Here is a 16,971-nt window from a genome sequence, read left to right as displayed (position 1 = left end):
TGAGGTCCATGGTTTTGGATGCAAAAACAAATTGTATAATTAAATATTAAAACATGCACCCATAATTTTATCAGATATTTGTTTTGCTACCTGAGATGTCATCTAGCCATATCGCTTGGTGCGGACCAACTTCTACTTAACATGTCTTTCGATGGGAGATGGGGGGTCATCAATCAATGGTGTATTCTCAGTCATCATTGCCTCCTCTTGTCTTAATTTTCTTGTCTAATATCTTTTTTTTCAAGCAAATCATATCCCCCACAAGAAATTGAATGGGGACAATCATTGTATTTTTGAATTTCTTGTGCCTTTTTTCTGATTCCCTGTCATGCAACATATATAAACTCCAGTCAAATTCATTCAACTAATATTAAATAGTTAAATTGAAATTAAAAGTTAAAGACATCCACATCTAACTTGCTAGTTAGGGGTCTTCCGGGTTGCAACAAATTCCTCCCAAGTTTGTGGATCTAGACCATATTTGATAGAAGGATCCTGTTTATGTTGATCGTCATTGTTAGCAAACACAAATTTGCTAGTCAACGTAGACTTAAATTGCCCCCATCTAGTGGCTACTATTGACATGACCTTCTTGGCATTTGGTGCTTCTGGGATATCAAATTTAGCCTACATAAAAGATTTATGATGTAACACTTAGTCAATGTCAACATAAAAATGAAATACACCTCCCTGTTAAGTGTACTTACCAAAATGTCGTCCCATACTAGCTCCTTTAGAGACTCTAGTACATTCTTCCAAGTGCTATCTACAATTGGAATCTTTTCTTAAGCTATGACCCCCAGATAACTGTGAAACTTCTCTTTATGTGACCCCGATCCTTTCCCAGTTGTAGGATCAACATTTATTGTTGGTATAGGCTGATCTAAGGTCTTAATGCCAGCCTTTTGAGTTGTGTGGATTGTCTACTTTTCTTAGAGGTAGGCTCTGAATGATCATCAGAATGTAGAGGGGACCTTGGCAGTGCTCCCATGACCCTGTGCAAATAAAAAAAATTCGTTAATGTACATCAATTAGAAATAGCATATACATAACAAATTGTAAAAATCCACATTAAAAAAAGGTTCAATATAAAAATATGATTTTCATTACTTTGATACAACACAATTATGATGGAATGTTCTCCCATAAACCTTCATCATGATCATTATGATTTGCATGTACATCATCCAAGTCATGGTCTTCCATTATAGAAGGCATTCGTACAAAAAAAACAGACATCTCACAAATGTTAAGTGTTTGAATCATTAATTTGGTGACTGATACCACTTAGTCTTCCTTGTAGAACAACTGAAAATCTTGGATCACATGGATCATGGACATAAAACACTTGTCTCCCTTGTTCAGCCATAATGATAGATTCGTCCATGTAACCCACCTTATTAAAGTCTACTAAAGTAAATCCCAATTGATCAATATATATACCGGTATTTCCATTAACCCATTTACACTAAAAAATAGACACTCTAAATTCACTGTAATCAAGCTCTCAGATCTGTTCAATGACTCCAAAGTAAGGCATGGACACTCAAATTGGGTTGTTGTTTGAGGCACTACAAAAGTGATCTGAATCAACAAGAACACTTACCCCACTGTTTTGCACTCTACTTTTATCATCCTATGACTTGGTGTAGAAAGAATAATTGTTGATATCATATCCCTTCCAAGTAAGGACATTGAGATTTGGCCCAACAACTAACAATCTAAAAGTTTTGGAAGCATTGTCGTCAACAAAGATTGTTTCTCTAAACCAGTTGATGAAACATCCTCATCATACCCAGGCGAGCTAGATGCTAGCCTAGGCGAGCTGGGGTCTAGAAAAATCCACAAAATGACCCTTTTCCCCCCTTCCTTTGTAGCTTTTTGTTTTCTTGACCAAAACACTGAGTGATTCTTGGCTTCACGCTGTAATTAACGCTAAACAATGTAATTAAACTAGCAAGGATCAAAAAATTATATCGAGCGATATTCCCCGGATGAAATTAGGGTCTGATAGTATGCATATGGGCTTCATAACATTCAAAGATTTAACATCACGATTTTTGTTGTTTTTTGGCTTACAATTTTCCATGGGCAGTGTTTAATGGAGGTTACCACTGATTTGTACAAGGATCTTGAAGATGATGAGAAAAGCAACAGTGCACCACTCCCGAAAAAAGAATGTCTAATATAGGATTTTTGGCACTAACATCTAGTGTTTTGTTTCTAACATCAAATTATAATAAGATACACATGGCTTTCATACATTTTTATGACATGCTAGATCTTTACCTACATACATTTTTGTTTCTAACATCAAATTATAATAAGTCATTAGCAATTATTCTCATTTAGGTATTTGACTTGGTCAGGCTCGGGTATTGACAGTTTCCATTACTCACATCAAACGTGACTGCCACAATCTGCATTAAACCGCTTCTTCTACACGATTAACCCGTTAACCCATTCGAACCCACCTGTTTTCACTTTTTTTTACCAGGTTTTCGGTTATGGGTTGGGTCCGTAGAATTTGCACACCCCTAATTGGCAATTTATATGCATAAACATCACACATTGTATCATCATTCATTAAGATTTTCATAACATATAGTCATTTTTTCTTCCATGCTACTACAATGTTTGCAAGGTGTAAATGTATCATTTTGAGTTGTACTAATCATATCATGTTTATTTATATATTCTTTGAAATCTAAGACAATTATTTATTACTTCCATGTTAACCTTAAAATATAGTTTAATTGTTTACTATATGCCAAAAATTGAGAAGAACTTGAAACTATTACTCACTAAATTAATCATACATAGAGTTTTAGACATTATTGTTTTAGTGAGACAACCAAATCCATTGGTCAGATAACATCTAAGGTTACAATTCTTATGAAGATCACAAAATCTACATCTATCATCTTCCTACTTTTAAAGTTTGCATTTTCTATTAGAGAAATCAACATGGGTGTGATGAAACTGAGTAAAACTGTGGTTGACCTTTTTACAAAATTTGAAGCAAAAGACATGAAAATCAAGCATGTACATGCTCCTTTAGCATGACCAAGCTAAATTCAACATAGTAGCGCTCTCAACAGACTACGAAAATTCGAAGTAGAAGTTAAGAAAAGTGAGCACAAGCATTCTCATCATCCATGTGCTCAAATCTTTTTATTAGGGGTGTTCAAAAAATTCAAGTATATAAAACCAATTCATAACTGATTATATCCAAACTACTTCAAATCTATTTTAATGGATTGGTTTTACGTTCAAATTCAGATTTTTGGATTATAAATCCAATCCAATTATTTGGATATGGATTAGACATTTTATTAAATTTTCAAATTTTATAACATTCCTCCCAAAACAACCTTGATCGAGGTCGGCTAAAAGTAATTTTATGACCGATATCAGCCGAGGCTATTTTTTGGATGTCGTCGACTGGAGTTTTCTCCACCGACATCGATTGATAATATTTCTCAATCAACCTTGGCCGAGACTATTTTTCGAACGACATCGACTAGGGGTTTTTTAGGCGACGTTGGTCAAGATTATTTGTTGGTCATTATCATCCAAAGTTTTTCATACCGACATCAATTGATGATGTTTTTTTACTAACATCGGCCAAGGCTATTTTTTGGTTGATATCGACTAGGTTTTTTTCAGCCAATGTTAGTCAAAACTACATTTTGGTAAATGTTGTCTAGAGTTTTCTTGACCGATGCCAACTGATGATGTTTTTTGGCAAACATCGGTCGAGATTATTTTTCAGACAACGTCGGCTGAGGTTTTTTACGATAGACGTTGACCGAGGCTATTTTTTGGTCGAGACTATTTTTAACCAATGTCTGCTAGGATTTTTTTACTAACATCGACAACTGATGCTTTTTTGATGACATCGGCCACAACTATATTTGTGTCCGACATTGGTTTGGATTTTTTTGGCCAACTTTGGTCAAGACTATTATTTTTGCTAGCAATAGTGACCCTAGTTGATGTTAGAAAAAATAGCCTTGACCTACATCTCTCGAAAAATAACTATAGTTGATGTTGGCCAAAAAACCATCACGGACTAACATTGATTGAAAAATATCCTAGTCAACACTGGCCAAAAATAACCCTGGATGGTGTTGGCAAAAAAAAAAACATGACCGATTGATATGGCAAAAAAAAATCTGTGGCTTACATCAACTGAAAATAAACCTAACCAACATCAGCCTAAAATTAGCCTCAACTGATGTCAACAAAAAAAATCTAACCAATGTCAACTAAAAAATAGCCCCGATGACATCAACCAAAAAAATCCTAGTCAACGCCAACAAAATCCTAGTCGATGTCAGAAAAAAACACCAATGATCGATATTGATCAAAAAATCCTAGTTGACCTCAGCCAAAAAATAGTTCCAACGTCAACAAAAAATAATCTGATGATGTTAGCCAAAAATAATCCTAGCAAAAGTAGTGATGACCATAGTCAGCTAAAACCAACCCTAACCAAACTAATTTATGATTTAAAACTAGATTTAAAACCAAAATAATTTTAAACTATAAACCAATTTTACAAATATCCAAACCAGTTTTATCCAATTAAGTAGATACGAATTTTAAATTCAATCCATTTAATTAAAACAGGTTCTTGTGGTTTTGCACCTAGCATCAATGCGGAAGGGGATGGTATTTATCGTGGGATTCTTTTGGCTTGGAATCTGGATTTACTTAATGCTATATGTGAATTAGATTCAAAGTTGGTTCTCCATATATGTCGTTATAAATGGTGTTCATCGATGTATTCTTATGCCCCTTTGGTTTCTATGATTCAGAAGTTCAAAGATAGGGACTGGATATTGTTCGTCTCACACACACTCTGTGAAGGTAATGGAGTAGCGGACCTGTTGGCTAAGCGTGGAGCTTTGGGGTTGTCTTCTTTCATGTCTATCACAGATCCTCCGCAAGACGTTCTTCCTAGTTTGCTTGCTCGTGCTTTAGGCATCATTTTCACCCGCTGAAATTAGCTTCTTTTATTTTTCCCCAGCATAAAAAAATAGCAATAAAACTAGTACAATATATTTTCACAAATCTCGGGAAAATTTTGCTATATGTAATAACAATCAATCATCAATACCTATATACTAAAATTGAAGTATGTGGAAAATACTAAAATACCCATGGCTGAGAGGTTGACAGTTGTCCAAAATTTTGGTTTTTTGGTCAAAATACCCATAGCTGAGAGCTTGACACCTGTCCAAGTTTTTTGTTTTTTGGTCATTTATGCCTTTCTAGGTTGGGTTGGTTTTTTGCCACCTTGCTGCCATGTGTTATTTTATGGTTCTATGATTATGGTTTTAAGCCACGTAGCTTGGTGTGTTGTTGAGTGATTAGATTGTTGTTTGCAGTTTTGGTGGTTGGTGGTGTACGTGGCTTCTTTGTAGCGTTTTTTTACTTCTTTCACTAGCAAGTTCCAAGCTGCTAATTGCATTTGTTTCACTTTTTTCATTTGTTTTTAGTTGGCTTCCGTCTTCAATATAGCTATTCTGTTGTTTAGGATTTTGGCGTGAGGCTGTGGTTTCCAGTTCGTGATTTTCGTTCTTCTGTGGTTGAAGGTTCGAGTGCATGTTTATGTTCTTCTAGCACGTGTTCTGTTCTATTCTTTACTGTTCACAAATTCTTGCTTTTCTTTTCGTTGGCCTGCATTTGTCAGTTGTTCTTTGGATTGCATTTACATGGTTTTGGATTGATCGTATTATTCCTTTAGAGCTATAATTGTTTGATTTTGTTTTTTTGCTTTTTTGCTGAGTTGGCTTTTTTGTTTTTTGTCTCTTATCACTGGCTTGAATGGTTGGATTGTATTTACATGGTTTTTGGTTGATCATATTATTGTTCGTCTGTTGTGCATGTGCGTTTTTTGATTAACCATATTATTGTTTGTGTGTTGTGCATGTGTGATTTTGTCAGGTTTTTGTTGTTTGCTGATTTTGGTTTCTGCATGTTTATGTTGCTCTGGCATGTGTTATGTTCTGTTTTTTATTATTTACAAATTCTTAGTTTTCTTTTTGTTGGCTTCCATTTGTCTGTTATTGTTCGTTGGATTGATTGATAGTGTAATACTTTTTGTGGTATGTTGGCATTGATGGAAATCTTATTGCATGTGTGGTTTAAGGATGGGTTGGTATTCTGTTTTCCAAAAGCTGAACTTTGTTGTGTTTGTTTTCGGCCTTTCTATTTGTTTGTTGATGGTTGCAATATTATTTGTTTAGAGATATAATTTTTGTTTTTGCTTCTCTGCTATTTGCTGATTTGGCTTTTCTTTTTTGGTTTAGGTTGTTGCATGTATTGGCTTAGTAGTTCAACGAATAGTATCATAGTTTTTATGGTATTTTGTCATTCATTGAAATGTTATTACATGTGTCATTTGAGTCTGTGTTGCTATTCTATTTTTTGTTAGCATTATTTTCTATTCTAAATTGACAATCATTCTTTACATAGCATTTGCATGGTTTTGGATTTATTACATTTTTCATTTAGAATTGGCAGGTCTATGTAATTTTATGGCGAGGATTCCTGACAAGATTAGGTCTATTGATGGATCAAAAGAAACGCTTAAGCTTGCTGTTAGGATCACTGATCTTTGGTTCGTTGGGACTCCTAACAAGTATGAGCAAGCGAAAATGGTTTTTGTTGATCCTGAGGTATATTTTGTGCTCTCTATTTGATTGTTGGATTGTTGTTCATGTCATTTATTGATTATATAGTTTGCATATTTCAGGGTGATCAAATTCATGCTATTTGTAAATCGGACCACCTCAAGTCTTGGAAAGCTGATTTGAAAGAGAATTGCACTTATGTTATGCATAATTTCGAAGTTGTTAAGAATGATGGTCAATTTAGAGTGTGCGAACATGAGTACAAGTTATTTTTTATTGGAGTGACGGTTGTTAGAGAAGCTGATTTGCATGAACTGCCTTTTAAGGAATTTAGATTTGTTGAATTTGAAAATGTTGTTGCTGGAAATCTTGTGTCTGGCCTGTTGGTTGGTGAGTACAGTCACAATTTGTGCTTTCATTTTGATCATAACTTCTTTGGGTTTTTTTCGATGACCTATTTTCATTTCTGGTGGTTTAAGATATTATTGGGGTCGTTGATCAGGTGGTCTTTCGGCATGTTTCATCGAAAAATACCAGGGTTGTTTTTAGAATGAAGGATTTGAGGTTATGGTTAATCACAGTTTTTGCTATCTCCTGTGTATATTTGGTTATTTAGAGTTTATATTGTCGAGAATTTTATTTTTCATTTTGCATGGTGCTTATGTTTATCTTATCCTTATGAGGTGATGGATGTAATGTTGTTTCTTTGCTGTAGTGGTGAAATTTTGTCTTGCACACTTTGGGAGAATTACTGTACTCAGTTCCTATCCTATTTGAATGAATGTAGGGATGATGGGTCGATGGTTATTATATTGACACATGCCAGAATAAAAGATGCATAGGGTAAGTATGATATTTTATTTGCTGATTTGGATACTCAATAGCTGAGTTTTGTTGTTGCTGTTGTTGGCATTTACAGGAAGCTATCCAGCTTCAGTGAGCAATTCCTTCAAGGCATCAAAACTATTGATTAATGATCCTATATTGGAAATTCAGGAATTTAAAGAGAGGTATTTTGCTTATCATCTTTGCTCTGTGGTTGTTAAATTCGTGTGACAATCGTCTTGACTGTTTTCTGTTACTTTATTCTATTTATTCAATTGGCTTAGGCTTTTAGATTTAGGTGTTGAGGTGAGTCGAGTTTTGCTACCTGGCGATCAAGCAAGCTCACAAGTTTCAGGGGGAAGTCAGCTATCATCAAAGGATTCATTTCTTTCAAAGGCTGAAGCCAAAACTATTTTAGAAATCAATGCCATTTCTGAGGAGGACCTGTTATCTGTGTTTATTCTATATTCATTGCAGTTGGAAGTCGAATTTGGCTAGATTTGTTCGCATTCATATATTATAGCTAATGTGTCTAACAATGGCATTTTATTGTTGGCAATTTGATTGTTATGGTTTTTTAAAAGGACGTTGTTTGTGTTACGGTGGGGACTATTAGCAAAATAGTCATGGATAACCATTCATGGTGTTATCCAGTCTGTGCTCAATGTCATAGGAAAACTGACATCCAAATAGGACCATTCACATGTGGATGTGGCAAGCATAATGATCAGCCTTTTCTGAGGTAATTGGAGTTTTAGTCCATTAACATGTTTTATTCAGTATTTTGTTTTTGACTGGCATCTAAATTGGTAGGTATAGAGTTGAAGTCATGGTTACCCAAAACAATGAGAGTGGAAAATTTTTGCTCTGGGACTGTGAATGTGCTGAATTGATTGGTGAAACAGCTGATGATGTGAATAGGGTCAAGATTGAAGTATGTTCATGCTTTATCATATGCTGCTTCTCATTTTATGTATTATATTTTGTTCTTCGAGTTGTAACTGGCAGCTGGTGAATTTGTATTGTTTCTGGCAGGATGGTGATCTTGATTTGAATGCTTCCCCTCAAGCACTTGACAAATTGTTGGGTCATGTGCTTGTTTTTAAGGTCAAGATTCAATCAAAATTAAAAAATGCAGTTGTACTTAGATACTCAAAAGACCTGGATTTGATCAATGTTGTTCTCGAGATGCTGCCTGATAGTGAGGTGTTCTTTTCTGATATCTATTTTAGTCGTTGTTGTCATGATGATATGATTCATGAGTTTGACTATCATCAACTTATATATGGTGCAGGCATGTTCCAAAATAGATCCTTCCAATGTTGATTGCAATGATGCTACGCATGCTGAATGTGTGAGTTAATGTTGCTGTCATGAACATTGATATCTTATATTTTTTTATTTACCAGTTTATGCTTTATGCAGCAATCTCTGTTTGTCACAGCTGACCATGATCCGGTTGCAGGATTCCCTTTAACACCCAAAAAGCGGATGTCATCTGATGAAACCGATGATGAGTTAGGGAGCTCTCAAATTTCGCCAGCCCAACTATCATCTAACAAATTAACAAGACATTCTCATAAGAGCTAATTTAGCTGATTCCAAATTCTTATTGTTGTGTTTTCACGCTGCTATTAAAATATTGGCATATTGAACAAACAATTATGTAGTTTTTGTTATCACTGCATTTGCACATTTGAAAATTGGTTTTTTTGGATTCATGCTTTTAGACGTTCTAAATTGAGATCTGTCCATATTGTGTTCCTGCTGTAGTATTGCAAGTTTTCTTAAATTAAATATGGCATTGAAAACAATTGATTTTCCCAGTATTCTTTGTTTGGTTGTCCTCGATACAATTGAATTTTTGTTTATCATACCTTTGATGGTCTATATGGTTCTAACAAATTAATGGCGGAGTTAGCCTAAATAAAAAAAAATAGTGAAGGAGATAAATTGGTGTTCAAATAACATTAAATATTAAAAAACAACCAAGGAGGAAAATTTATAGCTACGTTGGCGATCATGTTGCTACTCGATATTCTCACGTTTTTAATCTGTTTCTTGATTAACTACTTAATGAATTCCATGAAAATAACAGGAAAAAAACCAGATTAAGAAAAAAATAGCATGCAGAGGATTGTGTTAAATTTTTAGTTTCAGTTTTCCTTCTCAATCGAGGTGCTCTTTAAATTAATCAAAGTTTCTATCCTGACATCACATTTCCTTATTTGGAATGTGTTTGCCATGAATGTTATCACTCCATTTTTGTAGCTATCACTGCTTTGCTAAAATCATGTGTTCGATATTTCAGTTGCAATTTTTAACTTCATTGATGGCTTATGCAACTTTAATCTGATTTTAACTACAAAAAAGTAGAACTATATAAAACAGGTCTAATCTATGGCGAAGAGAAATCAAAGAAAAATTTGTGATGTGCTGGACAAGGTTACATAATGCCAAATAAAAGATGTAAAATAGAAATTTCATATTTCAAATTGAACACATGACCTAATAGATTTGAGCGTACAAATTAAACAAATTTGTGTTAGTGAATGGAAAATTCATCAACATATATACAATGTCTTCCATTGCAAGCTTAGTAGCAGTTACAAAAGTCAATATTTCCGCCAATAACTATGATCATTTCTACCTTACCTATTTTCCATCATGGCCTTGGTTTGTGTGTTTAGATTGCCACCAGAGTCCTAAATAGACAATATCTTTCATTGCAAGCTTAGCAACAGTCCCAAAACCCAATTTTTGCCGAAACCAAGTGTCATGATTTCTATATTACCAATTTTGCTAGCTGTTGATGTTGCATCATAGTTTTGCTATGTCATCTACCTTTGGTCTCATCTCTTTACCTTACAATTCAGGCAATTCTATCATTATCCTTTTTCAATATATAGAATTGGCAACATGCAAACATATCTAATCTAGGAAATTCCACCACTAATAGTCAGCCTATAATCCATAACCAATGAAGTCCCCCATCTCCAATTTATTCCTTCTTCTAATTTTATTGTAGTTTCTACAGATTTAAAATAAGCGTTTGGTTCTTCGTTTCAACATAAATCTATTGTTTAGTTTATAATTCACCAAATTATGACTTTAGTCATTTTCAACATGTTGAACTATCAACATGCAAAGAGATCTGATTCTGCAAAAGCCAGGATCAACAGAAAACGTATTATGCAACAGAAGAGACATGGTCATGCTCAGTCATCTTCACAACCAACACTTAACTGCACTTCAGAATATAATAGCGAGACATCTCATATAGCATGTTCTGCAAGAAATCAATTTACTTAGCTGCCTTAATCACATTTTCTTTTGTTTTTTCTCTATTTTTTAGTGATTGCGTCTGATTCATCAAAAAGTGAAGATTCTGAATCCACACAAGGTACTGAAAAAAATGTTTCATCCTCTTTTTTGCTATGGTTTACACATTGCTATTATATGTATTTGTAATTTATGTCACCACTATTAGTCAGGCTATAATCAAGAAACAATGAAATGCTTCATCCTCGATTTTTTGCATCTTCTAATTTTATTGTAGTTTCTGCACATTTAAAACAAGTATTTGGATCTTTGTTTGAATGTGAATCTATTGTTTAGTTCACAATTAACTCAATTCTGCCTTTAGTCATTTTCAACATGCAAAACTATCAACATGCAAAGAGATGTGATTCTGCAAAAGCGAGGACCAACAGAAAACGTGTTATGCAGCAGAAGCGACATGGTCATGCTCAGTCATCTTCACAACCAACAGTTAATTGCACTTCAGAATATAATAGTGAGACATCTGATATACCATGTTCTGGAAGAAATGAATTTACTTAGCTTCCTTAATCACATTTTCTTTTGTTTCCTCTCTATTTTGTAGTGATTGTTTCTGATTCATCAGAAAGTGAAAATTCTGAATCCGCACAAGGTACTGGAAAAAAAATGTTTCCTGCTCTTTTTTGCTATGTTTCAAATATTGCTATTATATATATTTCTAATTTATGCAGGTTCAGGCTCTAATTTTATGACTCCCTTCGAGGATTGTCAATCTCCAACTAATCAGCCTATAATCAACACTGAAGGTAATGGCTATAATTCTTATTTCCAGTTTCAGATGCTACTGTACATGTTCTTAAATTAATATTCGAAATTCTGATCATGATATTGTACTATGATATTGAACAATTTCAGGATATTCTGATCTTGGTGATCAACTCATCCAATGTAGATATTGTAATGCACAAATGTGGTATGATGAAAAAATATCAAAAAATAAGAATTGTCAGAATCCAAGGTTCAGTTTATGTTGTGGAGATGGCAAAGTTGAATTGCCATTATTACAAAATCCACCCCAATATCTGCAACAACTTCTATTTCATGATGATACAATTGATAGTAAAAATTATCAACATAACTTGCGAGCATACAACATGATGTTTGCCTTTACTTCTGCTGGAATTAAGCTATATAAAACAATTAATAATTCAAGAGGACCTCCTACGATCAGAATACAGGGGCAACCATGCCATAGAATAGGCAGTCTATTACCAATGCCTGGGAAAAAACCCAAATTTGCACAACTATATATCTTTGACACAGAAAATGAAGTGCAAAATAGAATTAATGTCATGAGGTAGAAGTTCTTTTATTTCTGTCAGTGAGAAAATTATTCATTCACTTACAATAGTTTGTGCAGTTATGAATATTTTTTAATATTGTTTTTTCAGTCAATATTCTGGAATTCAGAATCATATTGTTTCAGCTTTAAGTCACATGCTCAATCATCACAATTCTCATGCTAAAAGTTTTAGAATGGCCAGAGATAGATTGGCAGCTGATCAAGCCAATAATATCAAATTGCAACTCATAGCTGCTTGGGGAAAAGATGACCGTGTATATAATATGCCTAATGTTCCGGAAATTGCTGCACTTATTGTTGGCGATTTTCATCCAGGCTCAAAAAGAGACATTATTGTTGAAACTCAAAATGGAGAATTACAAAGAATCCATGAACTTCAGCCTAGCTACCTACCACTATAGTATCCTCTACTCTTTCCATATGGAGAAGACGGATATAGAGCTGACATACTTCATCTTGTACTTCATCCAGCAAAAAAAGAAAGCGAAACCGTCTGACAATGAGAGAGTGGTTTGTTTATAGACTTCAGTCCAGGTCAAATGAAGCACAGACTTTATTGCATTCTCGAAAATTATTTCAACAATTCATTGTTGAAGGTTATACCATGGTGGAATTTGAAAGACTTTGCTATATCAGAAACAACCAAAAGAAGCTTAGAGTTGATAAGTATTCTAGCTTACAAACTTCATTGGATACTGGAATAGCTAAAGGCTTAACCAAGGGAAAATGAGTCATCTTACCCTCAACGTTTGTTGGGAGCCCACGTTATATAGATCAACTTTACTTTGACGATATGACAATATGCAGTCATGTTGGTTTTCCAAATCTTTTTATTACTCTAACCTGTAATCCAAATTGGCCTGAAATTCGTAGATTACTTTCACCTTTGAATCTCAAACCGACAGACAGGCCAGATATTGTATCACGAATTTTTAGATTAAAATATGAACACATGCTGTCAGACTTAACAAAGGGTCAATTACTGGGAAAAGTGGTTGCATGTAAGTTGACCATCATTTTTATACTTAAATACAAATATAACTTGGTCGTTTGGCCATTTTTGTTTGTTGTATAACACAGATATTAATGGCTAAAATATTACAATTTAACCAACGCTTTTACAGATATGAAATATAGAATTATACTTACCATCATAACATTATCTTTTGTGAATCACATATATGCATTTTATAGAGTTTAGTTGATCATCAGTTTTTATACTTAAATTAAATACAAATATTAGTTGGTCATTTGGAGATTTTTCTTTGTTCTATAACGTAGATATTAATAGCTAAAATATTACAATTTAACCAACACTTTTACAGATATGAAATACAGAATTATACTTACCATCGTAACTTTATCTTTTGTGGATCACAGATATGCATACTATAGAGTTTCAAAAGCGAGGACTCCCTCACGTGCATTTATTACTATTTCTACATCCAGACAATAAATATCCATCTTCAACTGACATTGATCAGATAATATCGGCTGAAATACCTTCCCATCAAGATGACCCAGAACTCTACAGATTGGTGGAGAACCATATGATACATGGCCCATGCGGAATTTTACAACCCAACTCTCCATGTATGAAAGAAGGCAAATACAGTCGTTTTTATCCTAAACAATTTCAGCCTCAGACTCTTTTGGATTCAAACGGTTATCCAGTCTATCGTAGAAGACACAATGGTCATTCAATTTCAAAGAATGGTGTTATCATTGATAACAGATATGTAGTACCTTACAATCCAAAATTACTGAAAAAATATCGGGCTCATATAAATATTGAATGGTGTAATCAAAGTACTTCAATCAAATATTTATTTAAATACATAAACAAAGGCTATGACAGGGTGACTGCTGTTATGCTTTCTGATAGCGATAACGCAGCTCAAAATGTAAATATTCAAAATGATGAACTTAAAGAATATCTAGATTGCAGGTAATTTCATCTTAATTTGCATAATTTATTATCTCACTATTATTTTTACTAGCCAACCTATATCACAGATACATTTCTCCCTGTGAAGCTGCTTGGAGAATATTTGCTTTTCCAATCCATGGCAGAAAGCCTGCTGTTGAGAAATTGTATTTTCATCTTCCAGATCAACACAACATTGTTTATGAAGATCATGATGATATAGATGATGTACTATCGAAACCAACTATTTCAGATTCAAAATTCCTAGCTTGGATGAACACTAATAAAGATTTTGATGAGGCCAGGAATCTAACTTATTCGTAATTTGTGTCAAAGTTTGAATATAATAAAAGAAACAGATCATGGCAACCCAGAAAAAAAGGATATACCATTGGAAGACTCATATGGGTACCACCAACCACAGGAGAATTGTTTTATTTAAGAATGATGCTTGGCAGCTGCAAAGGACCTACTTTATCTGAGGATATCAGGACTGTTGCGAATATCCAATATCCAACATATAGAGAAGCATGTTTTGCAATGGGCTTTCTACAAGATGACAGAGAATATGTTGAGGCAATCAAAGAGGCCAAGGACTGGGGCACAACTAATTATCTAAAGAAATTGTTTGTATTAATTCTGTTAACAAGTGCCATGAGCAAACCTGAAGAAGTTTGGAATCAATGTTGGCATTGGCTAGCTGATGACATTGCATATCAATATACTAAATCAACAATCAACTCAGGTAGGCTGTAATAGTTTTTATGTTCCACAACAATGGTCATAATCATTCACTACCAACTTAATTTTTATTTTTTATTGACTAACAACTTGCTTTTTTTTCTTAGAAGTACAGATCAATGATGATACTCTTAGAAATTTGACATTGATTGAAATTGAACAACTATTGCACATAAACCAAAGATCACTAAAAGACTATCCTACAATGCCATATCATCAGGATATCAATCTCACATCCTACCTACAAAACAACTTGGTATTATCAGAACTCAACTACAACCATGATGAAACGAGATCAGAATTTGAACATCTTTTTGCATCCATGACAGGCAATATACCTATTCATATATTATAAATTCTATTAATGACAGTTAGCATCTTATAAAAAATGGTCATTGCGAATTATAAATTATATTGATGCTTTTAATATTCTATTAATAACAGACAATCTACCCTCACTTAATTGTTTCCATCAATGACTAAATTAATCTTCATTTCAATATAACATCAGCTTACCTATCAATGCAGATGAACAAAAAACAATTTATCACAGAATTATCCAAGTTGTCAACAACAATGAAGGTGAAATGTTTTTTCTATACGGATTTGGAGGCATAGGAAAAACATTCATATGGAGAACATTAGCAAGTTCATTGAGAGCAGAAAATCAAATTGTAATTATTGTTGCTTCTAGCAGAATAGCCTCTCTATTATTACCAGGAGGCAGAACTGCACATTCCAGATTTAAAATTCCTATACCAATTTTTGAAGACTCAACATGTAATATCCATCAAGGCACCAAATTAGCATAATTATTGAACCAGACAAGCCTAATAATTTGGGATGAAGCACCAATGGACCACAAATTCTGTTTTGAAGCGCTTGATCAAAGTTTATGAGATATTATCACAGATAAATCAAAGTCAAATCAAATATTTGGAGGCAAAGTTATATTATTTGGTGGAGATTTTTGCCAAATACTACCAGTCATCCTAAGAGGAACGCGCTCAGACATTGTAAATGCAGCAATCAATTCATCCTATCTATGGGATTCGTGTGAAATATTGACCTTGACAAAAAACATGCGCTTACACAACAATCTAGAATCAGTTGATGAACAAGAAACTGCCACATTTGCTAAATGGATTCTAGACATTGGAGATGGAATTATAGATGATGAAAATGATGGTTATGCTACAATTCAAATTCCTGTTCATCTACTTATTACTCAATATGATGATCCAATCAGTGCTATAGTCAAATCAACATTCCCAGACTTAGATCAACACCACAATAATCCTGAATTCTTTAAATCGAAGGCAATACTAGCTTCAACAAATGAAACGGTAGAACAAATCAATGATTACGTGCTATCCTTCATTTCAGGTAATTATATCATTACTTATTTAATTGTCACTTGCTCAGACAAAAATATAACCATTGAAATTGTAATTTTGCAAATCATAGGTGACCACATGGAATATCTAAGCTCTGATTCCATTGATAAATTAGAAATCAGTGAGAATTCGTATTTCCAATCAATTACTACTGAATTCCTTAATTCATTGAAAACATCCGGTTTGCGAACTCATTCTATCAAACTTAAAATTGGAAGTCCTATAATGCTATTAAGAAACCTCGACCAAAATCAAGATCTATGTAACAGTACTAGATTAGTGGTAACAAAGATGTCAAAACATGTAATTGCAGCTGAAATTATTTCAGGTAATAACATTGGCCTCACTGTTTATATTCCAAGAATGTCAATGTCTCCTTCACAATCACCCTGGCCGTTTAAACTATTAAGAAGACAATTTCTGATTATGCTATCTTATGCAATGACAACAAACAAGTCACAGGGACAATCACTATCCATGGTTGGACTTTATTTGCCGAAACCTGTATTCACTCATGGCCAATTATATGTTGCATTGTCAAGGGTCAACTCAGCAAAAGGATTAAAAATTCTGATTCATGATGATGAGCAGAAAAGCATGAATTCCACCACCAATGTAGTATACAAAGAAGTGTTCAGAAACATTAAAAGTTAAATTTCAGTTGTTTAATATCATATTCAATTCTATTGTCATGCTTTTTCAAACAGTTCTATTCTTTAATAATCAATTGTTCAATATTATATTATCACTGCATTATATAATTTGAGTTATTACAACCTTCAATACAATTCA

General features: G+C 33.8%; 1 pseudogene; it reads left to right on the top strand.

Annotated features, from left to right (window-relative positions):
• The first annotated feature begins 11,126 nt into the window (after positions 1–11,126).
• LOC114401946 lies at positions 11,127–16,833 on the top strand (annotated as a pseudogene).
• The last annotated feature ends 138 nt before the right edge of the window (positions 16,834–16,971 follow it).

Source organism: Glycine soja, chromosome 20 (assembly GCF_004193775.1).
Source record: "Glycine soja cultivar W05 chromosome 20, ASM419377v2, whole genome shotgun sequence".
In the NCBI taxonomy this organism is placed as follows: Eukaryota; Viridiplantae; Streptophyta; class Magnoliopsida; order Fabales; family Fabaceae; genus Glycine; species Glycine soja.
The sequence above is the reverse complement of the archived record's forward strand: the minus strand, read 5'-3'. Positions and strand labels throughout refer to the sequence as shown.